Here is a 14,234-nt window from a genome sequence, read left to right on the forward strand (position 1 = left end):
CATGAATCGCAGCACGCCAGGCCTCCCTGTCCATCACCAACTCTCGGAGTTCACTGAGACTCATGTCCATCGAGTCAGTGATGCCATCCAACCATCTTATCCTCTGTCATCCCCTTCTCCTCCTGCCCCAAATCCCTCCCAGCATCAGGGTCTTTTCCAATGAATCAACTCTTCGCATGAGGTGGCCAAAGTACTGGAGTTTCAGCTTTAGCATCAGTCCTTCCAAAGAAATCCCAGGGTTGATCTCCTTCAGAATGGACTGGTTGGATCTCCTTGCAGTCCAAGGGACTCTCAAGAGTCTTCTCCAACACCACAGTTGAAAAGCATCAATTCTTCGGCGCTCAGCCTTCTTCACAGTCCAACTCTCACATGCATACATGACCACAGGAAAAACCATAGCCTTGACTAGATGGACCTTTGTTGGCAAAGTAATGTCTCTGCTTTTGAATATGCTATCTAGGTTGGTCATAACTTTCCTTCCAAGGAGTAAGCATCTTTTAATTTCATAGCTGTAGTCACCATCTGCCGTGATTTTGGAGCACAGAAAAATAAAGTCCGACACTGTTTCCACTGTTTCCCCATCTATTTCCCATGAAGTGGTAGGACCGGATGCCATGATCTTGGTTTTCTGAATGTTGAGCTTTAAGCCAACTTTTTCACTCTCCACTTTCACTTTCATCAAGAGGCTTTTGAGTTCCTCTTCACTTTCTGCCATAAGGGTGGTGTCATCTGCATATCTGAGGTTATTGAGATTTCTCCCCGCAATCTTGATTCCAGCTTGTGTTTCTTCCAGTCCAGCGTTTCTCATGATGTACTCTGCATATAAGTTAAATGAACAGGGCGACAATATACAGCCTTGACAAACTCCTTAGTGTTCCCTTGGTATCTCTTAATTTTCCTGAAGAGATCTCTAGTCTTTCCCATTCTATTGTTTTCCTCTATTTCTTTGCATTGATCACTGAGGAAGGCTTTCTTATCTCTCCTTGCTGTTTGGAACTCTGCATTCAAATGGGTATATCTTTTTTTTTCTCCTTTGCGTTTTGCTTCTGTTCTTTTCTCAGCTATTTGTAAGGCCTCCTCAGACAGCCATTTTGCCTTTTTGCATTTCTTTTTCTTGGAGATGGTCTTGATTGATCACTGCATCCTGTACAGTGTCACGAACCTCCCTCCATAGTTCTTGAGGTGCCCTATCAGATCTAATCCCTTGAATCTGTTTGTCATGGCATGCATGCCTCTTCGCATATATCCCATCCCCTCTGCCTGAAACACTCGAAATACTCTTCATCTCCTTTTGAAAAAGAAGCCTAGTTCACTTCATATCTTTTAATTATTCAGTTTATCAGAGAATTCTCACTTCCCTCACTAACTCTAACTTCACCCCCTGATGGGAGGTCCATAGTTCCAATCTTTTTCTAATTTTTTTTCCCTTTATGTTAATAACAGTGGTTCCCACCTTTTTTTGCACCAGGGACAGGTTTTATGAAAGACAGTGTGTCCATGAGTCAGAGTTGGGGGATGCTTTCAGGATGATTCAGGTATATCACATTTGTTGATCAACACTGCATCAGCTCCGCCTCAGATCATCAGGCATTAGATTCTCGTAGGGACCATGCTATCTATATCCAAATGTCGCTGATGATCTGACAGGAGGTAGAGCTCAGGCCGGAGAAGGCGATGGTACCCCACTCCAGTATTCTTGCCTGGAAAATCCCATGGATGGAGGAGCCTGGTAGGTTGCAGTCCATGGGGTCGCTAAGAGTCGGACACAACTGAGGGACTTCACTTTCATGCATTGGAGAAGGAAATGGCAACCCACTCCAGTGTTCTTGCCTGGAGAATCCCAGGGACGGGGGAGCCTGGTGACTGCCGTCTATGGGGTCGCACAGAGTCGGATATGACTGAAGTGACTTAGCAGTAGCAGAGCTCAGGCAGTAATGAGAGCAATGGCTGTAAAGACAGAAGAAGCTTCCCATGTTTGCCTCTGATCTCCTGCTCTTTGGCCTGGTACCTAATAGGCCATGGACTGGTCCTGATCCAATGGCCCAGGGGTTGGGGACTCCTGCTTTATTTACTGTTTGTTATATATTTATGTGTATGATAATTAGAATACTTTTCCCTCCAACAGACTGCAAGCTCTTTTTGGACAGAGACTATATTTTTGTTCATTGTTATATCTCCAACACATAGCATAATGCCTGGCCCAAGTAGGTGTCTGAGTCTTTCTAAATCTACTCTGTTGCAATGAGACCATAGAAGCATAGTTTTATGTATAGAGCCAGATAGTAAACATTTTTGGCTTTATGGGCTAATACAATCTCTGTCTCACCTCTGTCGTTGTCATGGGAAACCAGTTATAGATCAACAATACATAGACAAATGGGCTATATAAGTTTTAGTAAAACTTTATTTACCAAAGGAATAAAGAATTTACCAAAACTATACCCTGCTGATCCCCACTCCGAATAATCATCTTCTAAATCATTTTTGTGGACCTGAAAGTTCTCTCATTATGCAGTCTTGCAAACTTTCCCTAAAGGTTTTTTAGATGATTTCATTTTTGTATAGTAGATGTTAGAGCAATGATTTTTTAAAAGACTGGTGTTAAAATATTTTTTCTTTCAAAATATAATCTTTAAGATTTGTATTTTCTTATTATTTACTTGTATTATATTTTTTTGCTTTCCCCAATTTAGCAAGTATACTTGTACATTTAATTTTACATTTCTGTTTAAATAAAACATTATTCTTTATATTAATTTAAAAATAAAAAACTGGGGGGACTTCCTTGACAATTCAGTGGTTAAGACTCTGCTTGCGCTTCAGGGCCACAGGTTTGAACCCTGGTCAGGGATCTAAGATCTCACATGCTGTGCAGCAAAGTAGAATAGAATAAAGTATTTGGTTTTGGGGTAAAGTGTAGTTTGAAATTTTATAATGTGTTAAATTTTTAAAAAAATACAATCTGATGTTTGAGATGAAATATAATATTGTTTTTAAATGACAAAGAAGATTCCAAATATGCAAGTAAATATGATCCACAGTGGGGAATTCCCTGACAGTCTAGTGGATAGGACTCCGTGCTTTCACTGCTAATCCCTGCTCAGGGAAATAAAATCCCACAAACTTCATGGTATGGCCAAAAAAAAAAAAAGAAGACCATCCACAATGAAAATGTAGTTGACTGTAAGCATCAGTCTTTATTGTTATTTTTTGACACCATTGTTTTGAGGATCTAGAGTCATCTTTATGTGCTGGATGAGAGATAGTTTTAATCTAATGAGTCCAACTCAAAGGTCTGGATTACAAGCATATTTGTAGTATCATTTTTAGGCTTCTCAATTTTATGTTATATATTTTTTAAAAAACAATTTTAAAATTTACTTATTCTTGTGTGTGCTGGCTCTTCGTTGTTGTGCGGGCTGTCTCTAGCTGTGGCAAGCAGGGCTGCTCTAGTTGCGGTGTGCTGACCTCTCATTGCGGTGGCTTCTCTTGTTGCAGAGCAGGGGCTCTAGAGCACGGATTTCAGTAGTTGTCACAGGGACTTCGTTGCCCCTCAGCAAGCGGGATCCTCCCAGACCAGGAAATGAACCCATGTCCCCTGCATTAGCAGGCAGACTCCTAACCACTGGACCACTCGGGAAATCCCTACTTTGTCTTTCAGCAGTGGCCCATTTATAGATATGAAATGAACATTATTACTGATACATAACTAAAAATAACAATTTAAAATAAGTTACTGTTCAGTACCACCACCATGGCAGTAGTTGTGATCAGAGTAAGAAACCAAAGGAGAGACTGTCATGAGCATCTTCATTAGAACCCCATGGACTGCTGCACATGTTCACTTAATACCCCAGAGTTTTCAAACTGTTTTGTTGTCAGTGCGGACTTTTTTCCTTTTTGATAAGTGCTTATTTGGTGTTATAGAACATTTATAGTAAGTTGCAAGAATCATAAAACAGACCCTTGTTCACCACTTGTTAACATTTTGTCCCATTTGCTTTATCATCATTGTGTGTGTATTAGGTATATATAATTTTTAAAACCACTCTGAGAATATGTGAAACAATGTCCCTCTTGCCTCCAAATACTTAAATGAGACAATGTCTAGATAATCCTGTTTTTCATCAACTTTCTATTCACTCGTCTACCATGGTGATTTTCTGCTTCCATCATCCTTTCTGTTTTTATAGGTTGACATCTGCTAGAAGGGATTGCTTTCTTTTCTTCCTTACATATTGATGGATTTTTAAAATTCAATTTTTATTTCACATGTTATGCTTTAATCTATTATTGCCATTTATTTTGATGCTCAGATTGTCTCACAGTTGACCACAGTAGCCCTTTCCAGCTGGTATCAGTATCTTTTTGACATGCCCTCATCATTTCTGAGTAGTCTTTTATTTTCTTACATAAGATGTTGCCTGCTTATTTTGTATTTTCCTGCCCAATCCTGGATCAGCCATTCCTCCAGGGAGCTCTGGTTTTACTAGAAAATGTGGTTTAGATATCAGGATCTGGATTTAAGATATGTTCATCGCTACAAGGTGTCATTGCTTCTAGACTCTGAGTGAACAGGTAGGAAGTATATGTATGAATGTGTTTGTGTGTGTATTCCTATGTCTATATGTTTTTATTATAAAAATTTATAATACAGTGTCATATATAATATAATAGCCATGTGTTCATATTGATACCTCCAATTCAAATCTAATATCCAGGGGCATATTCTAATTTTCCTATAGGAGGACATTAAAAAAAATGTTTGTTCCTCCCCAAGTTTTTGGTTGCCCTGTGTGGCATCCAGGATCTTAGTTTCCACCACCCACCAGGGATTGAACCCATGTACCCTGCAGTGGAGGCACAGAGTGTTAACCACTGGACAGCCAGGGAAGTCTTGGGAGGACATAAAAAAAAATCCTTTACAAATTTCATTGTAAAGCAACCAACTAGCACCTGTGTTCACTATTCCTGATAGATTGCACTATCATCCTTTATTTTTAAAAGTTGATGACATATCAACTCATGATGTAGTCAGTGAAATAAATGAATATGTTGGTACCATGTTAAACCTCATGTCAGACTTCAATTCATTTTGTCTGAGTTGCTTTAAAAAACTGTCTCTAGACACGGATACCAAGGGGGAAGGTCAGGGGAAAGTGGGATAGGATGAATTGGGAGATGGGGATTGACATACACACACTGTTGATACTAAGTATAAAATAGATAACTAATGAGACCTATGGTTTCGTACAGGGAACTCTACTCACTGCTCTGTGGTGACCTAAATGGGAAGGAATTTTTTAAAAATGGGGATATCTGTATACATAGAGCTGATTCACTTTGCCATACAGTAGAAACTAACACAGCATTGAACAGCAAGCATACTCCAGTATAACTGTTCAAATCAGCCTGCCCATTTCACCCAAATTGGGCACACTTAAAAAAAAATGCTGTCTTTGTTTTTTACTTTGTGTTGTGGAAAATATCACCCAGGCCTAAAAATGCACCCCGTGTAAGTAAGCACCATGCTGCAGTAGTCACCAGCTCAGCTTCTCTTAAAGGAGATCTTAGACAGCATACAAGTTTAGCAATAACAATTTCTGTAAAACAAAACAAAATTTCTGTATATCTCTTAAGAAATACTTTTCTTAAAAATATAAATAATAAACAATTTAAAACAATGTTTTAGTATAATTAAATTTCAAGTGAGTCTTACAAATTTCCCAGTCATAGGTTATTTTTTATGGTTCTTTCAAGTCGGAATCCACATAAAGTCCACATACTGCGTTTAAGTCTTTTATTTCTTTTTATTTATAGGTTTCTCCTCCAGTTCCTTCCTCTATCTCACCCTTTTTTCTATAAATCTAGGTTGTTTGCACTATAGATTTCTTCACATTCTGGACTTTGCTAATTGTACTTCCATGCTGTCATTAATACGTTCCTATACTCTCTCAATGTCCAGTAAATCTGTTGTTAGATCCAAAGGCTTAATCAGCTTCAGACTTACTTTTTTCCTTGGGCTGTGCTGGGTCTTCGTTGTTGCGTGCAAGCTTTCTTTAGTTGTGGCGAGCGGGAGCTACTGCAGTTGTGCGTTTTCTTCTCATTCCAATGGCTTTTCTTGTTGTGGAGCACAGGCTGTAGTCTGGGTGGGCTTCAGTAGTTGTGGTGCATAGGCTTCTTTGCTCCATGGCATGTGGGATCTTCTCAGACCATCTGTCAATCAAACCCATGTCCCTGGCATTGGCAGGTGGGTTCTTAACCACTGAACCACTAGGGAAGTCCCTGTATTTACTTTTTTTTTTAATCATGAATGCTTCACAGGTGATGGTATACTTCCTCTAGGAAGTATTAATGGACCATCAATGTCCATATATCTCTCATCTCATATGAGTGGCAATTGATTTATTACCTAGATTAATTTTTTTCAACACGGATTTGCAAAATGATTGTATTGTAAGTACATAGGTACCTCAGAGATAATTTCGGTTCAGTTCTAGACCACTCCCATAAAGTGAGTATCACAATAAAGTGACTCACATGAATTTTTTAGTTCCTTAGTGCATATTAATGTTTACACTAAACAGTAGTCTATTTAAAGTGTGGAGTAACAGGCCTAAAAAATGTACATACCTTAATTAAAAAATAGTTTACACATGTTCCCCATCCTGAACCCCCCCCCCCACCCATGGCGGATTTATGTTGATGTATGGCAAAACAAATACAGTATTGTAATTAGCCTCCAATTAAAATAAATAAATTTAAATTAAAAAAAAAGAGCAGATATAAGTTAAAAAATAATAAATAAATTTTAATAAACTAAAAAAAATAGTTTATTGCTAAAAAATGCTAACATCACCTGACAATGCAAGATTGCCAGTCATTCACTTTGTTTAAAAAAAAAAAAAAAAAAGAGAAGTATATGTAAAGTGCAAAAAAATGAGTTATGCCTGTATATAATTTTTTCATTTTAATTGGACTGTTTCAATAGGGATCAGTTTTCATTTCCTAGAGGTACAGCTCATATAGGAAAGCAGGTAAAATGCTTGATATATACTGGTTTCAGAATAATGAATTGGTTCCCTAGTATCCTCAAAAAGGTGAAAAATCAGTTTTTTTTCTAAGTTCCATTCTAAAGTCATGAATGTAAGTATTTTGCTTTGTTTCAATCCATTGCAGTTATTATGCCCAAATTATCACATTTTAGTTAGTGGGAGTCTCTTCAGGTTGGCTTCTAAGTCCCTTGGACCTAACTCCAAAAGACTTGGATAGCTTAATTGATTTCTGATATGACAAGTTTTGTACATTTCCTGCCCTATACCTGGAGTCAACTGTTTTTCTAAAGAGCTCTGCTTCCTTTTAGTGGGAAGTGGTATTTAGGAACTGTAGTCTGGGTGCTAGAAGTGAAAGAACCATCTTTTTTTCCTTTTTAAAATAATACTAGATTTATTTATTCTCTCCTGCACTTATTATAGGTCAAAATTCCAAGGTATTTTAATTGGGTGATTGTGGTTAGTTATATGAACAAGTTAATGCTGGCTTTGGCAAGAGATTTCAGTTCTTTACCATATAGACATCTTAGGGCTGCTGAAGTTTTATGACATGGTGGCTGGCTTCTCCCAGAGCTAGTGATCCAGGACAGCCAGTGGCATCTTTTGATTCATTTTTCTACTAGGCAATAGGCTATAGTTTTCTGGCTGTGAATCCAGACTACTTGGTTCTGACACTTGCTTTGTGGGCTAAATAGCCAAGTTATGTAACTCTTTGTGCCTTATTTTCCTTAGCTGTAACTTTGCGATAATGATAATATTTAGAAACTTTATAATATAGGGTCTTTGTGAAGATTCAGACAATTAAAACTGTCTCTGGCATTTAATACGCATGGTAAGCACTCAGCCGGCTGCTGTTGCTTCTATTACCACCCCCCACTGGGATGGAACTACAGACATGAAACCTAGTCAGTAAGTTGCCCTTGACAGAAATAGTCTTTCTTCTTCTTTGCCCAAAATTGCCATGACTGAAAAATTGTTTACAGATTCCAGATATTCCAAGAATGATAGAAAAGGGTTAGAGAATCATAGCCACACCTGTTTTGATTATGTACATGGAGGATCTTTCATTCTTAATCTGTGTTCATGGAGACTTTAGTGCAGATACGTGTTGATGTAATGTGACCAGGAATCAGCCAAACATTCCCCCTGGTAACTTTTTGTTTTAAAATACTGATTTTCAGGGAGTTTTAAAAAAATGAAAAGGAGGTCCCGTGGACCTTTCACCCAGTTTACCTCAAAGGTAATATTTTGTGTGTCAAGTACAATGTCAGTTTTTGATGATCAATTTTCATTTAGCAATAATTGACTAAGCAGCTGTTATATGCTAAGTATTTGGAGGTATAAGTGATTAAACTCTGACCTTGAGCAGCTCAGTCCTTCTCTTTGGGTTCTCATTGTTAATATTTCTAAATGTATGTTTTGTCTTTTCATTGTTGAAGCTTGCATAAGCAGCTCCTTAGTGTTAAGCATTATGTTATTTCTCACATTCATATTTGCCTTGTTTTAAAACTATTTTTTGAATTGTGTCTCCATCTTTCATTTATAATCTTTACAGCATCAGAACCATGTTGCCTGCATTGTCTTATTTTAATCACGTGCCAGTTTTGCAGTGCTACCAAGTCTGGATCTGAGAGGCGGCTTGTGTGATTCATTTACATATATTTCTGTTAATATAGCTCCCCAAATTAATTTTCAACTTTGCATTTTACATCCAATTACATGTTCGTTTTAAGAAGGAATTTTTCATATGTAGAATTTTAAAACTGGTTCAAAGAGCAGAAGCTATTAAACAATAGCAGAAACCAGACAATATGTAGGACTTTAAATAGTAATTGTTAAACATTTGAATGTCCCCAAAATATGAGTCTCTGTGTCAGTGTGTGTTTCTACATGTTATTCCACTAGGGACTTGCACAGATAGGTTTTGCATAATATCCTTGCTGTTATTGTCAGCCATAAACAAATTACACGTATTTAACAAGTTAATGTCAGATTGGCCGGGAGCCACTGGGAGGTGTGTACTTAGTGACATCAGCTGGCAAAGAGCCCTGGTAACAGGGAGGGTTGGAAGGGTAGTGGAGGGAGAGGAAGCAGGAGGGAGGGAGAAAAGGAGACAGAGAGACTGACTGTATCTGGGGATTCTGGCAAGGTGAAGAGCTGGTCTGTTTGGCAGGACCTTCCCATCTGGGATCCATCTGTGTTTCCCTGGAATGGGACAGGCAGCTCTAGTCAGTGAGAAATCGCAGATGTGAGAGAGCTGACACATGTCCAGCTAATGAAAGAAGGAAGAAGGCTGGTCTCACATTGGGCTTTGAAGATTAGGAGGAGAAAAAGAGGAGCTTTTCTGTATCTATCTCAAATAAATTTGGTATATTTTAAGACTCTGGATTGTTAACAACCTGGGCATTTGGGGTAAGTACACTTTAGTTTTGGGGGCTAACATGGGCAATTATTTATTTCAGATTATGATGATATGAATATTTTGATATTTGATGAGAGTTTAGCCTTTAGCTACTGTTATTTTGATACTTCATTTAGTTCATATTTTTACTGTATCATTTTTCACTTCCACCTTTATATTTGAATGCCATGCTTTCTTGAATGGAAACTTTAATCAGATGTTACATATGAATTCTATGGCTAGATATAGTCCCACAAATATTTCTTTAAGATATTCTACATTGAGTCTTTCTGTGATATTTTGAGGGAAATTTTTTTCTCCTTTAGTATGCATAATACGAATAGTGTTAAAAAAAATGACTCATAAAATACTTTCTTATTGTCACATTTTATTTCAACATATTTGGGTGAATTACAGCTAAAAGATAATTTTAATGTATTTAGCTCTTTGTTTTCCTCTCATAATTTCTTCCTATCTTGTTTTCTTCTGCTTACTTCCTACATGCAAAATAAATAACATCGACAAACCTGATTTGAATTGTAAGTTTGGAGTAGTTTTGTGATGCAGTAAATTCATGTGTAGTTAGCTACTGTGTTCTGTAGTCCTTTTTAGTTTGTGATCCATAATTTAATTTTTTTTTGGCCATTTCTGTACATTGTATTCATGTTTTTCCAGGCCCCCTAATTTGGACAACTATGAGAAGAGCATGGGTTTGGGAATTAGACATACTGTACAGCTCTTATTTGCTAGTTCTCTAATCTCAAGCAAGCTACTTATTCTCTTTGAGTCTGTTTTCTGAAATTCCTGCCTTATGTCATTATTGGCGAGATTTGTCTGGCACATAGAAGGCATACAAGTTAGTTTCAGAACTTTCTAGATGTTCATTATTGTGCTGTGATTGTCTCCTAAATCTTCTGCATTTTTAACTTCAGGCTCTTAGACTAAGAATAGATCTTATCTATGTAGTTTTCAGGGTACTCTCCTCTCACTTTACTTACCTTCCAGATCATTTGTTTCTGTTACAAATGTTGTATGCCATCTTTTTTTCTCACTGTGATTATAAATGATTTGGAAAGTATTCTAAATATTGTAATGCAAATGAACCTGTTTTATTATATCAGAACAGAACTTTAAATTGTATTTCTTTTCTTTCAAAATGCAAATAGGAACTTAAAAAAGCACTTTATTCCTTAAAAATTCTTCAGTCTTCACTTACGTTAGTTGGGTAATTATTTTAAGAGCACGGTATTAGTACAATACTGTTTATTTTCTTCTTTCAGTTTTGCAGTCAGATTTCTTTAGCTAGGGGGAGACTTTGTAAATGAACTTTTAAAATGCATATTCTCTTACACCCAGTTGATTAAATGATTTAGTAACAAATTTTGAGTTTATTTTTTTGATAGGCTCCGGTGTTCAGAATCTTTGGAGACTTGTTTGAATATTTGAGAGGGTATAGGATTTATATTGAATTTAATTGACACTCTTTCAGTGAGCAAGCTCTTTTCATTGTACTCTAAATGACGTGCTCCTAGGTTGAGTGGAGAGAAAAAGACTTAATGCTGAAGTGTAGTACAGGTTAGGGTCTACTGTGAAGTCATTCTCATACTGCCGCATGTCCTTACCAGGGATACTTTTGATGCTAGAGTTTCAAGAAGCATATGAAACAATAAATAATATGCATTTTAATATGTGGAGTTACTCTGACTGCAAATAAAGGTGGCTTATTAAATGTCCTGCTAGGGCCAACACAGTTCAGGAGGATAGCTGCTTATTACTAAGGCAATAACCAATATTTTTGACTTGAATATTAGAGAAAATTATAGTATTGGGTTGGCCAAAAAGCTCATTTGGGTTTTTCGGTAACATCTTATGGAAGATGTTCATCTTTCTGAAGACTGTGAAAGCTTTCAAGAAACTTTCCTACTGTAAAAAGAGGAAACCACCTAAATTGGCTTCCAGGAATGACCCAAAAGAAAGAAAGAAAGAACACATGTACACCCATGGTAGATTCATGTTGATGTATGGCCAATACATGTTGATGTAAAACCAATACAATATTGTAAAGTAATTAGCCTCTAATTAAAATAAATAAATTTAAATTAAAAAAAATAAAAATATATATATTAAAAAAAAAAAGTGAAGTCACTCAGTCGTGTCCGACTCTTTGCGACCCTGTGGACTGGAGCCCGCTAGGCTCCTCTGTCCATGGGATTCTCCAGGCAAGAGTACTGGAGTGGGTTGCCATTTCCTTCTCCAGGGGATCTTCCCAACCCAGGGATCGAACCTGGGTCTCCTGCATTGCAGGCAGACGCTTTATCCTCTGAGCCACCAGGGAAGCCCCGGGAATGACCCAACCAAGGCTTATTTTATAGCAAGGGGCCATGTTGGGTTGAAGGTATTTACAACAATAATGTCAGTAAACTAGAGAAGAAGATAATGACATTTAAATTGCATCTTTGGAACATAAAGGAAGAGTGCTTTTAAGTTTGAATGAATATACTTTATACGTAACTGGAAAAATTCAAGTTGATCTGAAAGACTAGTTGGATCATGCATTGAAGGTTTTTTAAGGCCAGTAATGTTCATAAGTCCCCAGTGATAACCTATTGAGAATGCTAGGACTGAAAGGGATCTTAAGGATAATCTAGTCAGTTGCATTATTTTATAGATAAGGAAAGGTGATAGAGTGGTAAAAAGTCAGCCTGGCCCAGCGTTTATTACCCTGGTTGGTAACTGAGCTTGGACTGGCATCGTATCCTGAGTTTCCAGGACATGGATTTTACAGTTTTTCATTGCCCATTGTGTGTGATAAGATGGTAAGAGATAAAAAGTCTTCTAGAGGAAGCAAAGTGAACTCAAATGAGTAAGTCCTGGAAATTACTGCCAACTCAGGCAATCAAGAGAATCTTCAAGAAGAGTTAGCATTTGATTAGAATTTAGAAGGACAGGAAGAACTTGGACTCCTCATTTTTTTTTTGGAAGAAGCACAGTGGATAGATGAAAAAGTTCACCTTTCATTAGCTCCAAGTGCATTAACTCAGACTTTGTCAGATACATAACTACACAGTGTTAATTTCTACTGTGTTTTCAATTTGCCTAGCTGTTGTTGCTGCCTTTCCAAATCCAAGAGTAATTGTTTGTTTCTGAGATAATTATCTATATACATGATACCCCCTACCCCCTTTTTAAACTTAAGATTTATACCAAGAACTCTATAATTTAAAAGGTTTCTACTTAGGTGGACTGTGTGAGTTGTTTAATTTTCCCTCCAAGTTCAAGTCAATAAATACAGGAATTAGGAGTGGCTGTGTGTTGCAGAAAAACAACCCACTATAACTGGGTTTTTATATTCTTACTGGTTGATGGGCTTTCCAAACAGTGTTTACCTTTTAAGATCTATGTGGCGTCATATTTATGCTGGGAAACTTAAAATGCATATGGATTTACTTTTCTCAAGCATGCCAAAACTTGAAAAAGCCACTCTTTGTGCTTTGTTTAAAGCAATGGCTAGCAGAAATCCTGTTATCATTCAGTTTTGAGCAGCTTGTTAGAGACGCCTGGCAAGGTGGAGTGCAGGTCTGTATGGAATATATATGTGCATATGTCTGCAGTTGCTTCTCATAGCTGAAGTTCTGGAGTAATTAGGGTATGTATTTTCATTTGGTTATGCTAGTTAGGAGAGGTGGGGGAAAGTCAGTGAAAAGATATGTAGGCTTTGGCATTAGACTGTGTAACCATGAGCAAATTTAACCATCACTACTGACCCCCAGTTTTTTCACTTGTAAAATGGGAATAAAGGTAGCTATTATTGTGGGCTGTAAGAATTAAGTTAGAAAGTAGCAAGCATGATACTAGCAGCATAAATACTCAATCAGATTTACCTTACTGTGTGATTTTTCTCAGTTCCCCTAACATCGAAGTTTCTTGCATTTTTAATAAGCCTCGCTTCAAGCTGACAGGGAGCCAACCCTGCTTCCTTAACTAATTCTTAGTCATGGGGGAAGGGTGTGTAGAGAGAATGCATCAGCCTTAACTCAAACCTGTTGCTGTGTGGCAAGCTGTTAGTGCTTAGGGACCTTGGTTACTTGCCCTGCTGGAAGAGCTGGGGGATGGGCCTCTTTGAGGGTGACAGATGTGCCCTCTGCTGCCGGCGGGCGCGTGCCGGCTCTGTCCCTCTGCTCCCAACACCAGGTGCAGCCATTGTTCTGGCTGGTCTCTCTTCATCCGGCCTCGTCTGTTACTCTGCTCTTTCTAGCTCATTGTTTCTGTAGGAAATTAGCATTAAAAACCCATCTGAAACCCCCATGTCCCTCAACTGCAGGTGACTGTTATTGGCCCCAGCTGCCACCCTTGCGCTTGATTACTTCCATATGGGTCTGTGCAAAGAAGTAGTAGCCATTTATTGATTTCCACCACAACCCCCACCTCTATTACTCAAAGTGTAATACCCTGAAATCTATTAGACCCCCAATAGGCTGTATAGCTCAGTTGGCACTACAACTGTGATGAACGTTTTACAAGCAAAACTAATTATGCCCTCTTTCTCCCCCTTTACCACCTCCTACCTAAATATTAAATGTAAAAAACCAGAATGTCATAGTGGAATAGTAAATCTTTTAAATGTCTGGAGATGAATCTTTCTGAGTAGGAAAGCTTTTAGATTTTGGATGGGCTTTTATGGAAAATTTTAGTCATTGCTTTAAATATTTCATACCACACCCATAACATTCAAGCAAACCATGGCCCAGTAGGCCCCTAGGGTGGGGGTGGGGGGACACAAA

General features: G+C 37.9%; 1 protein-coding gene and 1 non-coding gene across 12 annotated transcripts in view; one reads left to right on the top strand and one right to left on the bottom strand.

Moving 5' to 3' along the window:
- The window catches only part of CBFA2T2 (CBFA2/RUNX1 partner transcriptional co-repressor 2), a 148,867-nt gene that overhangs the window by 54,064 nt on the left and 80,569 nt on the right, over positions 1 to 14,234 (top strand). The window contains exon 1 of one of the 11 annotated variants that reach the window (XM_055544782.1): positions 9,297 to 9,464. The exons of the other annotated variants lie outside the window; for them this stretch is intronic. The gene's annotated coding sequence lies outside the window, so the exon portion shown is untranslated. Of the gene's footprint in view, positions 1 to 9,296; positions 9,465 to 14,234 lie in introns of those variants that run through there. 11 annotated transcript variants of the gene reach the window in all.
- Positions 11,717 to 11,788, bottom strand: TRNAC-GCA (transfer RNA cysteine (anticodon GCA)). The gene has a single exon. It is a non-coding gene; the product is annotated as a tRNA-Cys (tRNA).

Source organism: Bubalus kerabau, chromosome 13 (assembly GCF_029407905.1).
Source record: "Bubalus kerabau isolate K-KA32 ecotype Philippines breed swamp buffalo chromosome 13, PCC_UOA_SB_1v2, whole genome shotgun sequence".
Classification (NCBI taxonomy): Eukaryota; Metazoa; Chordata; class Mammalia; order Artiodactyla; family Bovidae; genus Bubalus; species Bubalus kerabau.